Consider the following 15,095-nt stretch of genomic DNA (forward strand, 5'->3'; position numbering starts at 1 on the left):
ACTCTTCAAATAACCTGTCGGACTATTTTGGTGCATGGGTTTAAATGCTCAGAAGAATAAGAGTTCTGTGTTGAGTAATACATTAGCCTGAGGGCAGGTTAACCATCCAGAAATTCTCTGTACTGACAGCCAGTCATTTAACAACTTGAAAAACAGCTAATGCCTCCATCCCAGGCATTTGCCCTTAGTTACTCGAATTCAATCCGCCTTGTAGTAAGAACAACAATGAGCAGTTGTTTTTCCTAATGGCAGGTGAGGCTAAGAAGGAAGAGAAATGCAGCCAGAGGAATCCACCAATTGCTGCTTTTAACTGTCTTGCATTAAGACTATAAGGGTAGCAACACCTGCCAGCCAGAGTGTTCTTAAGGCACTTTCAAGTCCAATCATACAATTTATTTCAGCATACACTCCTGATAGCTAAAGACAACATTGTTATACTAGGGTGTATAGTTTTACAGTTGTAAAATATCTTTGTTATATCACAAGCCTATGTGATCCACACTAGCATGAGGGGTTTAGTAGGCTAGTAACTACTATTCAGCATCCAAGTCAAATAAATAAAAGATAAATACATGTCATCTGTCTTTTCCCACAAACCATTATCCCTCTCTTAGTTGCTCACTCCTATTTTCTATAAAAGCCTTCATATAAGATGTTGCTCTTTATCATGCTGGCCTTGTTTTCTGCTTTACTTCCTCCTGATATCATCTGCCTCCTGACCTTCTGGCCTCCTCTGTTCCCTAGCTTGCTTTCAGATATTATTATTTTCAATCAGCTCTTCCTCTAGCCCTTTCCTGTTTCACTTTGAACTTGGATGAATTTCACAGAAGACTCGACACCAGTCATGTACATCCAAGGACAGGGATAGGGAGAAGGAGCTAAGTTCACTCGTTGAGTATCTGTTTTGGATGACATAAATCTGAGATTCAAACTCTACCCTCTGTAGTTAATGATATATGAAATATCTGCTCGATATACCCTAAACTAAATTGTATATTAAATGGAGAAGTACTGCCCTGGCACAAGGCAAGAATTACTAACTACATGTACATGAGTAATTTGGAACAACCCCTACCTTATCCTACCTAGACCAGCTTTCTCTAGAGTTCTGGGTGTGTTGGGCTAGAATTGCCTCATAGTCAGTAGCTCTGAAAAAAAAAACAGTTATAGCCCAAATACTTTGAGAGTGAAGACTGGTAGACTTCTGAAAATATTTCACATACAACTGCAACCTAAATCCTGGTCAGCTCACTATACATTACTGACCAATTTAGATCTAAATCTCATTGGTAAATGTCAAAAGTTAGACAGACTGATGAACCTCCTGATAGACTTAGCATGCCCATGGATAAACTGTTCTACCCAGTCCCAAGCAATCTTGTTTTTTATGCACAAAACGGTCATGGGGGAAAGTTGACATGAAACTACTAGGGGAGGAAGGAGTCTGTGGGAGTCATCCCATTCATATTTTTTTCCTAATTCACACACAAGTTTAATTGTTCAAATTGGGTAAGACCAAGTTTTCTTTTCTTTTTTTCCCCTGGGCTTTTGATCAGATTTTCAAGTCTTTCTTTAGTTTATGTGGAAAGATTGCACAACAGCTGTGGGGAAAGATGTTAGAAAAACCATACTTTGGATTTTCAAAATTCACAGTCAAAGGCAACTATAGGAGCCAAGCAAAAAGATTCAGGGACTGCATCCTTGAATTAAGCCAAAATTGAGTGTAGTGTAGTATATTGTGTGAGCTCAACCACTGACCCTTATTCAATAAACCATATTTTTTAAAAATAGTAGCACTGCAAAATATGAATAAAGTTGAAATGTATGGCCTATCTGCCTGAGAATTATGGGACTGCAATTCAACACCTCTGAAATGAAATGAAATTCAACACCCCTTGAAAGGCTTCAGATTAGAGAAACCTAATCTCAGGGAAGCACTAGGTCCAGAAATCACAGCACTATTATGATTCCATATTGTTAAAAATGTATGCGTAGGGTTCAAACTTATAATTTATACAGGTGGAACAACAGAAGTTCATGTATTGAAAAGTGGTTGTGATATGCATAGAGTTACCCAAGCAGATAGTTATTTTGCACTATGCATAGTGTAATTTACTTCATATCATTTCCTCCCAAAGAACCGGGTTCTGCATATGTGAAGGGCTGCCTCTCCCATTACCAAACCAGTCTAAAGGTGAAGCCATTGTGAAGAGGATCATTTGTTTGGCACGCATTCCTTAACCTGGGAGTTCTGGCTCACTCACAGGTTAAGAAATGCATTTCTTCAAATGAAATGTTTTTTTTTTTAAATATACTTCTAATGAACAAAATATTTTATGAAGCCAACCTTTCTAATTTGTGAATTGTGGTTTATGGCTTAGCATGTTTCATATAACCCCCCACGCAATTCAATAAACCATGGGTTACAAACCATGGCTTAATGTTATTTGTGAACTTACTCAGAAAGGTAATAGGGCTACCTCAGTTCTATAACCATAGCTGTGTGGAGAATGAACAATTCTAGTGACTGCTCATATGTACAATATGTGGGAAATTTCCAAATGTTCATACAGTCAGGTTTTTTTTTAAGTGCGAGCTCCAGCTCAATAGACATTTCCCCAAATTCAAAAATCACACAGCATTTAGGAAGGAAACAGATGACATGCAGGAAAGAAGGGAAAGCAAGCACCGCAGTTTAGAACTTCCCTGACGCACAGATTGTGTCCTAGTGAGAATAAGACACAAAGAAGAAAAAAACTGATCTGGCTATCAAATTTTTCTACCTTTCTAATAATTTTGTTCTTGTCTCTTTAACTGGATTGGAATTATAACATTTATTCCACTGATATGAACAGTTTTAGCATAGTATGAAAAAGCTTTCTCCTGATGCTTCTGGAAAGTTGGTGGTTATTTTCTCTCAACTTTACCCTGGTCATTGTAACTTCTTCATTTAAATAGTGAAAAAGGTGGGAATAGACCATGTTTTAATATTAATAGGCTGCATTGCATGGGTGGGTTTCCAGGGTTATTTTTCCTGGGGTGGGGTGGTTTTTTTTTGAAGGGGGGAGATCTTTCTCTTTTACTGCTTTAACCCAATTTTGGAGCTTACCATTTTTGTATATATTTTTTCCTCTGCGGCAGGAAAGCACGTTACCAATTTTGAGCAGACGGGTTCCCAAAGAGTCTTGAAAAAGAGGGGAGGGTTATGGACTATATGAGTGCCAAAGATACAGGCTGTATGTATGCCTGCTGTATGCCGTGAGGCTTATGTGGGAGTTTCCCACAGTCCTGTGCTTTTAGCATTAGAAATCAAGAGGGACAAAGCACAAGCTTTCATAAGGTGACACACTGGCCTCCTCTTAGACCGTAAATAAGTTATACGTCCCCCACTTCCAACCAGGGGATAAACAAGTTGCTGTGCCTGGGAAGTGTACATTTGTACACTGGAACTTTGGCTGTGTCGTTCTTAAAAGAAATAACTGGATGTGTATTGATACAAGTGTGTATCAAAACCCATAAACAGGGTGAAGTAAGTTTGAATGAAGGACTGCAGAGAACAATATGCTGTTTTGATGGCATTGCTTTATTATCAGGCATGGGTTACAACATGGCAACAATGTGAAGCTTGCCTTTTTCAGAAATGCTGCCTTGGCAATTCCCAGCTTTTATACTGCTGATAGATGGAGAACAATGTTACCAGTTGTCTTTCAACTATGACCCCAGCAGCAACATGCAGTATATAAAAGAAACCCTTCCTTATGATTTTCTGGATTGGATTGCATCAAAAGTATACTTGCACCTCATCAACTTTAAGAGATAATTTCATCCAGTAAAACAGCTGCTGATATATATGAAAAATTGCAGGGGAATTTAATAGATATATTTAAAAACAAAAAATCACAGCCATAAGAGATGTTGCCCCTTTGTGAGACACAATGAATCAGCCCTCACCATATGACTATTCAGACCACAATGCAGAAAAGGCGAGTTCAGATTTGTGTATCAAATAAGTTCACGTTGAGATAATTGTAATACAATCTGTGTAGGACCATCCTTGCTCTTGATCTGGGAAGCCACAGAATGCAGTGGAGAAGTTACCGAATGGGGAACCTGTCCGTGCCCAGGGCACCCCTAACTATATTGAAGCATCTGCAATGATTCAAAGATTTGGTTTTAACAACTTAGAACCAAGACTCTGATTAAATGCTTTTTCCATTATGGTTGGTTACAAGGGCTGCTCAATGTCGTTAGGTAACAGATCTGGTCCAAACTTTGAAATGCTAATTCCCCCAAATTCAGGAAGCAGCTACCAGACTAGAGTTAATCAAATTATGTTTCACAGAAACGATTCAATAATTTTAAGAAACATTAACTTATTAACTCCAGCTGCCTCTTGAAAAAGCACCTTTGGGACATTTAACTTAACTAATTCCACTATTAACAATAATATTGACTCCATTGACCCTTGGGGGTCAATACTGTATGTATCATTTTGGAGAACCCTGTTTTAGAGATTCAGGGATGAAAGGATCTGCAAATTAAGAATTGATTTTCCAGTCAAAGTGTGTAGCAATGAGAAGAAATGGCATCTGGCAGCATTCCACTGACCTTGAACTGTCCAGATGACTACCAGCTGCAGAACGTTAGCCTAGAACAACACTACTCTTTTCTTTAAAGATCATGTAGAACAGGGGTGTCCAACCTTGGCAACTTTAAGACTTGTGGACTTCAACTCCCAGAATTCCTCAGCCAGCTTTGCTTCAAATTGTAAAATACTTGATATCACTTTTAAGGTCTTTTAGGAGAGCCTGATTAAATAGAAGCTATCTCTGGCATTGTCACCTAACACACTGAACATCGTATTTCTCCCTGCCTACCTGGCCATCTTTTTGACCTCTGGCATTGTTGGAATTCTTTGGTTCCTGAGCTAGTTCTGCCTTTGCACCCCAGACACCTAATCCCTGCACATAACTGGCATAATGTCATTCACAGGCAACCACATGCTACTTCTAACACTTTACAGTCAGTCAGAAAGACCTGGATTATTGGAGAAGCTTTGAGCTGAAAGTTAATAATTCATTCAGCTTTTTTTTTTTACTCTTTGTGTGAAGGAGCCACAATGGAGTGCAATAATTGCAATTACCCTGCAAGTATAAAAGCACTGAAAGAGGTGCAAATAGTGACAATGTGGATAAACTAATGATGGAAAGATGACTAAAATGTATGGCAATTTTTGTTTATTTATATTTATTTATTTATACCCCAACATTATAGAATACTCAGCCTAATAAGATATAAAGAATCTAATAATCTTAACATGGATTGCAAGGCAATAAAGAGTATGAAATCTGAAATGATTACAGAGGATAAGAAAAGAAGCACATTTTTCTCCACTTTGGAGGAAAATCAAACTGGCACAATATATAGAAGGGCTATAATTCTGTGGTGGATTGTACGCTTTGCTTGCAAAGCTTTAGTTTCAGTTCCTGACAATGCCAGGTAATGTTGGGCTCCATCTTAGGCTCCGACAAACCAATAGGAAGTCAGTGCAGACAATAATGAATTAGATTTGACTGTGCAGAAGGTTGCTCTAGTATTGCAAACTGTCCATGATGTACTGCTTCCTTAAGGCAGGATTTCTTGTGATGCCAGAAGAAGAATAAGAAGGCTCAAATAGATTTGGAAGTGTCCCAACTCATAAATATTGATGATCTAGCACAGAAGCTACTGCCTTCCAAAGATAATAATAGGTGGCCTTGCAGCATAGAATTATAGAGTGAACATTGTGCAAACTCCATCTTTGTGCAAGAATTCAAACTAAAACTTCTTCATGAGAGACAACCATTCAGTGGTACTTTACTATTTTGACAACAGTCAACCTCTCTTGTCTAAAGTGTAAAAAAACAACAACCCTGCACTATTATGATCCTGCAAGGAAAAGGATTCAATCAACTGCATAAGAATGGTGAGCAATAATTAGCAAAAAACGATGATTATTAGGAAGGCCAATGGCAGAACAACCCTCTAGTGACTGTAACATAGAAAATGCAATTTAAAAGATTGCTCAAAGAGTTCCATATCTTATATTAATTACGCAAATAGATACATAAAAAAAAGAAGAATAACAATATGTGCATATTGTAATTTTTCCTATATTATAGCTTGGCGAGTTACAAGAGGGTTGGACCTTGGACTCTTCACTGTATAATATTGTCTTTTGCAGCCAGCCCTCCCTTGTGTTGGGAAGGCTAGCTCCAAAAATCGTAGCTTATTCCATGATAAAACATCAACAGATTGCTGTCTCCTCAGGAACATCTGCTTGCCAATCTTTCTTCCAAACTAACGCCTAGAGGGAGGAAACAATCGCTCAGCTTCATCCGGCTGCCTCATTAGAGAACCCAGCCTTCTATCCTAAACAGCAAACTGTTCCCAGATTTCTTGCCTCCAGCTTCCTTCATTTGACCAGCAATATTCAGTCCAAGTATAACAGGCCAGTGTGCTGTAGGAGAAGGCAATCCAGGGAAGAGGAGGCGGGGAAGCGTGTTATGTACCCAAGCCTTGGCTCATAGCTGAGTCACCAGCTTTAACTCCCTGCAGTACTCCTCCCCTCTTATTTCAGGAACATCCACAAATGAATAGGAATAGTAGAAGAATCCCTATCAACCTTCTGCTGTATAAGTTCAGAGAGGTTTCTTATATATGCAAGAGGACTGGATTCCTCTGGTTTTCAGAAGACCCTGATAGCCAAGACATCATTGAACTTAATTTTTCATGGTTCCCTCAATAATACTAATCTAAATCCTCACAATACGTTTAGATTATCCTTTGCAGTTGCTACCGTTTCTTCTGCCAAAAGTATCACAACCATCTTTGAAAATAACACAGTGTACCTAACAAACTCCACCCTTAGTGATAAGCATTTATTTATCCCAGTCACTCTCAATCCAGCCTGTCTCTAAGATTTGCTTTTGCAAGGATAAAATGAAGAGATTTTCCCTGTATAAATTACTTTCAGCTCCCAGAAGAAAAACGGGATATAACCCTAACAAAAAAATGAAAATAAATAAAACATATTGGTAGAGCATCAGATTGAGAAAGGTGTACACAGATGTTACTAACCCTTACATTTCAAAGTTTATGACCATTTCCACACAAACTCAATACCCATTTTGAACCAGTTTCAGACCTCTGCAATCACATAACGTCAGTCAATACATGAACCGAGTCAAGTTTTTTTCCTTGCCTCTGAAACCTGGAATCATCTTTGAAACACTGCAGCTCCGTGAAGTTTGTGTAAGCAACCCCAGCATCATTGGGCTCCAGGTGCCTTAGCAGGTCTTTTAAGGGGGAAAGATGGTGTTTGTTTTCCCCAAGACCTATTGTCATGCCCCCTGGGAGAGACTGACTCTGAGGGAGAGAGGAATAGCCTACCGGGTCCGGAGGTTGTGGAGGAGGCTGGGGAAGAGCAGAGGCCAGCTGAGCAGTCAGAGGAGGACCCAGGCCCATCCCCTACCCATCCTAGGGCACGCAGGGAGGAAAGGATAAGGGAGAGATGTGGTCTACTCAGGAGGAGAGGGCCTTGATCCTCTTCATGGGCTGCAGCTGTGAGAACTGAATAAGAGGACGGACAGGCGAACACCGGAAACAAAGCGTGGAAATATCTCTAGTTTATGGTTCCTCTATAAGTTTGGCGTCCTTCCCAGTGTGTGTTATCTGTGGACGTCCTCCAGCCCTTATCTTGCCTGGTTTGTGTTGCTTTTTTCCTTCTTCTTGTAACTGTGTGGGATTTTTTTGTTTTCTGTCAAGAATATTCGGAGCTTGGAAGCAAAGAGAAGGAATAAAAAGGAGCTCTGTGACTGTGTTTGTTTTATATCCCACCCTGGGTCATCACACCTATGGAAATTCAGAGGAAGCATCTTTTTTCCACAGTTGTGGGCTGGACAACAGTAAAGGAGATCTTGGATAGCTTTTTGACATAACCACTATTAGCTCTCCCCACATCTTTCATAATTCTTATTCTGCAATTAGAGAACTGTTGCATCAGTTTAACAGGAGAATACATCAGGGAAGCATAGAATAGAAAATAACTCCTTTATCCCTTTCCCACCTAGAAAACTTGCCCTAGTCACAGAATAACCTCCTCTGACTCTTGCGCCAGTCCCCTTACAGCAGGGGTATCATCCTCGATTTGTGGGGATGGGCATGGGGTGGCCAGGGTGGGGTGGCCACCTCAACACCACTCAGGTTGGGTGTGGCTGTGGCGGCCCGAGTCCTCTGCCAGCGAAAACGGGCTCCCTACCTCCATTTTTGGCTGGAATGGCCTCCTGCAAGCCTCTCCCAGCAAAAACAGAGCTCGGGAGGGCTGCAGACCAGTCCTTCACTGTTTCTAGGACTGTTTCCTGCCTTTTTTGCTGGCAGAGGCCTCGCAGGCCGATCCTTAAACTGTTTCCAGGGCAGCCAGATCTAAGTACCCCATGGTCCAGTCCGGCCCCTGTGGCTTGAGTTTGAAACCCCTGTCTTACAGTATTCTTCTTAGGTATAAGGAAATACTGTAATGTAATAGGTCTCTGCAACTTTGACCAGCTTTTGTGAAGTTTAACTCTACAGAAGGAATGTGGGTGTGTATGCCTAACAATGTCCCCATCCTTGTCACTTCAATCAGCCCTTCCAGATTGAAAAAAAACACCACTATAGGCTCCTACTCAAACTGAAAGCAAGCACCAGCTATATGACTGGAAAACCTGATTCTCAGATAATGAAGATGCTTATCAAACACTAAACTTGGCAAGCACAAGACAATCATTAATAATAACCTAATTTGACATAGAGAATTGAATAGCTACTTATTCCTAACCATTAATATGCCATAATGAACAGAGTTGGCATGTCCAGAAGAACCAAGCCATCCCCAGAAAAGTATTATTTTTCAGTCATGTTAATAAGGTCTGATCAAATTATATCTGGAATACAAATTCATGCATGATCCAGCAACTTTTTCAAAGCTTCAATACAATAGATTATTAATTTAAAATTTGGATTAATTTTAAATCCATAAACCACTATCACAACTCCTTTTATATAAAGGTATAAAAACCTGGGATTTGCTGCATTGCCAACCCAAATATGAATAACACAATTCCTTATATGAGCCAAAAAAAGGTGTTTCTTATGTGTGTCCTTCCAAATGCTTTCAATTTCAATATCTTCTCTACTGGATGTCTTCCAAACAGCTGGCAACTGAACAATGCATCTTAGAGGACTCTGAAGTAGGGAACTTCCATCACCCTGCCCATCAATTAGGCTGGCTGGGGCCAAAGGAAACTGTAGCCCAAACATCTGGAATTGATGCTGGAGAAGGACACTTTAATGTACCAACACACCAACCTTATGCTCAGTATTCTATAATTGATAACGGTTAGATGTGTGCATGTATGGAACAGGATATACAGAGCATGTTACACAGAAGATTACACAGAAAGGGTTACACAGAAAGAGTTTTTCCAGCCCTGACATTAATTTCCAAATTTGTTTTTTTTCCAAATTTTTCCATATTAAAAAAAGTTTGAGATGCAAAAGCTGTTTCTTCACAAAGTACAGGTGGTCTTTGACTTGCAGCAATTAATTTAGTTCAGAGTTACAATGGCACTGAAAAAAGTAACTTATGACCATTTTTCATATATATGACGCAGCATCTCCATGCTTATGTGATAAAAATTCAGACGCTTCACTACTAACTCATATTAATGATGGTTTCAGTGTCTGGTTGAGCCCACTTAGTTCATTGTGTTAGGAAAAACTAATAGACAGAGGTGCTTGATCCCATCAGAATCCCTATCAACCTTGAGTCATGGTGGTGCTAGAGGCTAAAACATACAGTGAATGGTTGCAGGAACTGGGCTTGGCTAGTCTAGTAAAGAGAAGGACCAGGGGAGACATGATAGCAGTCTTCCAATATTTGAGGGGCTGCCACAGGGAGGAAGGGGTCAAGCTATTTTCTAAAGCTCATGTAGGCCAGACAAGGAATAATGGATGGAAACTGAACAAGGAGAGATTTAACCTGGAAACAAGGAGAAACTTTCTGACAGTGAGAACAATCAACCAATGGGACAGCTTGCCCTCGGAAGTTGTGGGAGCGCCATCGCTTGAGACTTTCAAGAAGAGATTGGACTGCTATTTGTCAGAAATGGTGTAGGGTCTCCTGCTTGGGCGGGGGGTTGGACTAGATGACCTACAAGATCCCTTCCAACTCTGATTATCTGTTATCTGGTGCAGTGGTTAGAGTGCAGTACTATAGGCTATTTCTGCTGACTGCTGGCTGGCTGCAATTTGGCAGGTCAAATCTCGCCAGGCTCAAGGTTGATTCAGCCTTCCATCCTTTTGAGGTCGGTAAAATGAGGATCCAATATGTTGATTCTGTAAACTGGTTAGAGAGGGCTATAAAGCACTGTAAAATGGTATAAAAGTCTAAGTGCTATTACTATTGTTATCAGGGCAACCCAAAGCTCTCATTTGGAGAAACAAAAGCAGTTTTCTCTCAGGAATGATAATACTAGTAATCCTCAACTTATGACCACAATTGCGACTAGAATTGCCAATGAAAGTTCTTGTGGCTGTTAAATCGAATCAGATCTGATTTTACTACAATATCTTATGATGGTTGTTAAGCAAACTGCCACAGTTGTTAAGCAAATCAGGCAGTTGTTAAATAAATTGAAGTTTCCCCACTGGGCATTTTTTTGCTGTTTGTTGCCACAAAGCAGCAAAAAAAAAGGATCATAAATCATGATCATGTGACTTTAGGTTGCTGCAACAAGTCATAAATGTGAACTGGTTGCTAAACATCTGAATTATGATCACATGGCCACAGGGGGAGGGTGATATGACAGTCATAAGCACTAATACAGATTGCAAGTCACTTTTTCCAAGGCCGTCATAACTTTGAACCATCATTAAACAAATGATGTCAAGAATATTCGGAGCTTGGAAGCAAAGTGAAGGAATAAAAAGGAGCGACAAAGACTACACGGAATCATCACAAACTTTAGGAGCACTTTTTAGTTAGAAACTCAATTGGAAGAATGCCTCCCAGTAGATCTGGGCCTTAAAATTAATACCAGCCAGTATGGTCAAGAATAAAATTTATGAGCTGCCAAAGTCAAAGGTTTCATGGTTTATGAAACAGTAAAGCAACAGTTATATATTTCTTCTTCCTGGGTACTTAGATCTATACCAGTGGTGGCAAACCTTTTTCGGCTCGTGTGCCGATAATTATGTGCGTGCTCGTGCGCTCGTGTGCCAGCACCCAGAAGGCAATACGTGCTGGGCCCCCCCGCACATGTGAGTGCAATCCCCCGCAGCGCACCACATGCCTGTGCATGTGTGCATGTTTCCCCCACCATGAGCCATGCATTTCTGCGCCTGCACACATGATTCCATGCCATGCAGCTGTGCCTGCATGTGCGATCACCACTGCATGCACCATGCATCTGCACATGCTCACACAATTATCCCCTGCGCTGCACACCTGCGCATGTGCATGTGTCTCCCATGCGCTCCCCGCACATGTGCGCCAGATACCCGAGAATCAGTTGTTAGGCGGCAGCGGCGTGCGCGCATGCGCAGTGGGGCTCTTCCGGGCGAGCTCTCGCGTGCTGGGGGAAATGGCTTTGCATGCCACTTCCAGCACATGTGCCCTAGGTTCACCATCATGGATCTATACAACTGGATCTAATTTCTTGTAAGCCAACGATGCAAACTTAAAAACAAAATTACTAGAAGCAGAGCAGGCAGGCAAGCACTTAAATAAGAAATGTCCTGCTGGATTCACACAGAGGTAATTAGAGAAGCCTACTATCTCCGATACAGGAGATAATAGAAAGCTGTCAAGACTACTGAATAACCTTAGCATCTGGAAAAAAGAGGGAAAACATCCCTCAAAAACCATAAACCATCTATATTTCTTCAAAAAAAGAAGAAAGGATCATATATTATTATAATTGGCTGTCCAAATTAAATTAGTACAATTAGTATATGGGTATACTGTATACAAAGTTACACTATCTATTAAAAGTCCAGGGATGAAGGAGGCAAACATTGAGTAAGTCCTTTAAAATGGTGCCAGTGACACCATTCAAATACACAAGCAATCAGCAAGCACAACATTGGTCTAAAAAATACGCTTAACAAAACTCTGTGGAGGTATATTCCTAGTTATAACCTCAGAGAAGCTCCTGCCTATAAAACACAAGTTGAAGAAAATGTAATTCCCTTTTTGTCACCCTATGAAGCATGAATTCAGAAATGCTGAATAAGAAACAATCCAGGTCAAGGAACTCTTTACAAGTTTTTCCAAAATTTGCAAAGGAATTGCTTTTGTATAGCTACAGAAAGCAATAGAGAAAATGAAAAACTTAGGCCAACCAGAATCAGTTCACTGTCTTAACAAATTTCTACATGGAAATTGCAAGTCATAACTTAACATGTGGCATACACATGCAAAAGCCCAAATCTTAACATTTATAGGGCTGATTGCTGGGGCCTTGAGCACCCACTGGCATTTTGGCCTCCTTGCAAAATCTTATTACTGCTCCCACCACACCCTTTCCCTCATATGCACACTTCCAAGCAAGCAGCCTTACCCAGCTGCATATTCACCATTATAAACCTTCTGTCACAGGGTAAAGTTGATCATAGTATGTGAAGGAATTGGCTTAACTTAAGATGATAAAAACTTATTAAAGTGCTGTCCTCTGGTACTTTCATATGTGAGTTTGAAAATCAAATGTGCAAAAAATAAGCTGCTCCAGAACTGACTGCACCACAAGACCCAAATGAGAAGCAGAAATGAAACCTGCAAAGGAATCGGCCCAAGAGAGCTGTTGAAAAGCATGTGTATCATGACAAATATTTAATTGTGCCCAGACTGGGAATTTGATGCAATTTAAAGAAGATGGACATTTTTTTATGCTTGGCCTTTGTAATATTGCCTTCTTCTCATCCCTCAGACCACAAATGAAATAAGCTTAAGTCATCTTCAGTTGTAAAATGTATTAGAATCTGTCTCCCATTACTTTGGAGGGAATCAGGACAGGAATAAGCAATAAGGGTAGCATATTGTATGCTAGCATTGTTTACCACTGACTCAGTGGTGAGTGGGTGACACTTTAACTTGGTAATGGAGGCCTTAAGTACTTCTCACAGGTTCACTAAGAAACAACAATATTTGTACTAATGTTAGAATTTATAGAACTTTCTGAACAGTCACTGGCTTGGACCATTGAACCTAGAAAATATGAACTGAAGTCTAAACTCCAACATCATTTTATGAAACATGTATTCAAAAATCCTGAAGTGGGGGAGGCGAGGAGGCGAGAAATCACATGGTTTAAAATACTTCAATACATCCCTGATCTAGGAAGAGGTTGAATGGATTTAGGTTAACTGGGTACTATTATCTCAAGGGAAAAGGTATTTTTTGAAAAGTTTAGCTCAGTACATTCTAGTTTTTGAAATATTAAACTAAAACAAAAAATAAATGTATCAAGCCAAAATAAACAAGGGCATATTTCTAATGGCAATAATTTTTTGCAGAATTTCCCTTTTCATTGCAGCATTTTTTTTAAAAAAAGGAAAACTAGGTAACTTTTAAAAATAATCATATAATTGTATTATGCTCTTTGACCAAGGATTTATCTAACTAAGGCTACTAAGCATACTGATTATATTAGTAATATCAGCTAAAACTAGCATTTCTTTAGTCAATAACCAATTCCTTTCTGCGCTAACATTTTATTGTTGCTCAACATATTACATTATAATTCTATAAGCAGAATCACTGGTTTTTATTTTCAAGTTCAGTCATCAGAAAAGACAGGCAACTATGACACAACTTTTGAGTCTTGTCTCACAATTTACAATGCTCAGCAAACATCAATAATTATGATGCTGGAATTGACCATTTGAAAGGCAGAACGAATGTCAGATGTAGGCTGTGTCTTGCGTTAAAGCACTGTTTCTCAATCTTGGCAAAATTGAAGATGTGTGGATTTCAACTCCCAGAATTCCCCAGCTAGCAGGCTGGGAGTTGAAGTCTACACATCTTCCAAGTTGCCAAGGGTGAGAAACACTGAACTAAGGAACGAGTGATACTGACAAATCCTGTCAACACGAAGGAAAAGGGAAAAGTCTGTCATCTCTGAGAACTGCTTCTGAGTCTATATTCTTAAAGTAACTCCTGTAACCGGCAGGGGTGACATAAGATGAGCAGTAAAGCAAAATCTCCAGTCGATGGGACCAAAACCAAGTGACAGAAAGTCGTATTCCCACCCTTCCTCGGAGAGGGAGGATTCCCAGGTTGGGCACTGGCACCAAGGAACTGTGGGAAAATATGATGTCCGGAGAAGGAGTGTGTATTCGCGAGGGACGAATCGTACAGGAAGCGGGTCCAACGTGTCCTCTGAAGCCTGCAGGACGCGATGGGGAGGGGAGATGGGGGTCTCCTACGGCAGATGAAGCACGGAGGCGACCGAAGCAGCACCGCACCGCTTAATGGGACTAGCAGAAGCCATGAAGTGGGAGTTGGGGCCCCATCGAAGGAGTTTCCACGCGAGAACCTTTGGGACGCGAGCGAAACTGAACCACCAGAGAAACCTGAGACCGGACGCGGAAAGGGATATCACCGCGGAAACCCTTCCTCCTCCTCCTCTTCCTCCACCGTCCCCGGCAGCCCCTACCTGTTGCGCGGTCCTTCGGCCGCTCCAGCCCAGCAGATCTCCCTGTCGCTTGGCCCCCGGGAGCAGCCGCGGCCCGGAGCTCAGCCTCGCCCACCCCGAGTCGCCGCCCTCTCCAGCCTGCTTGTCTTCTCAGCGCCCCCTTTCCGCCACCGAGCGTACTCAGGGCTGGAGGTGGCAGGTCGCAACCGCGAGTTGGCCGGGCAGAAGTAAAGTGTTGCAACGGGTAAAGCCGACTATCCCTCCAGGCTCGTTCGGACAAGAGGGGGCGGGAGACGGGAACTCAGCACGTGCTCAAAAGCCCTGAAAACTAATTCCGACCCTCCGGACTCCTGTATAGCGCGGGGTGCATGGCCCATCGGCTCC

General features: G+C 41.1%; 1 protein-coding gene across 2 annotated transcripts in view; it reads right to left on the reverse strand.

Moving 5' to 3' along the window:
- Positions 1 to 14,828, reverse strand: part of DNMBP (dynamin binding protein) — a 55,390-nt gene extending 40,562 nt beyond the window's left edge. For both annotated transcript variants that reach the window (XM_026701242.2, XM_087932948.1), the window contains exon 1: positions 14,733 to 14,828. The gene's annotated coding sequence lies outside the window, so the exon portion shown is untranslated. The remainder of the gene's footprint in view (positions 1 to 14,732) is intronic.
- Positions 14,829 to 15,095: the final 267 nt, after the last annotated feature.

This window comes from Pseudonaja textilis, chromosome 4 (genome assembly GCF_049901715.1).
Source record: "Pseudonaja textilis isolate UNSWEBS1 chromosome 4, rPseTex1.2, whole genome shotgun sequence".
Taxonomy (NCBI): Eukaryota; Metazoa; Chordata; class Lepidosauria; order Squamata; family Elapidae; genus Pseudonaja; species Pseudonaja textilis.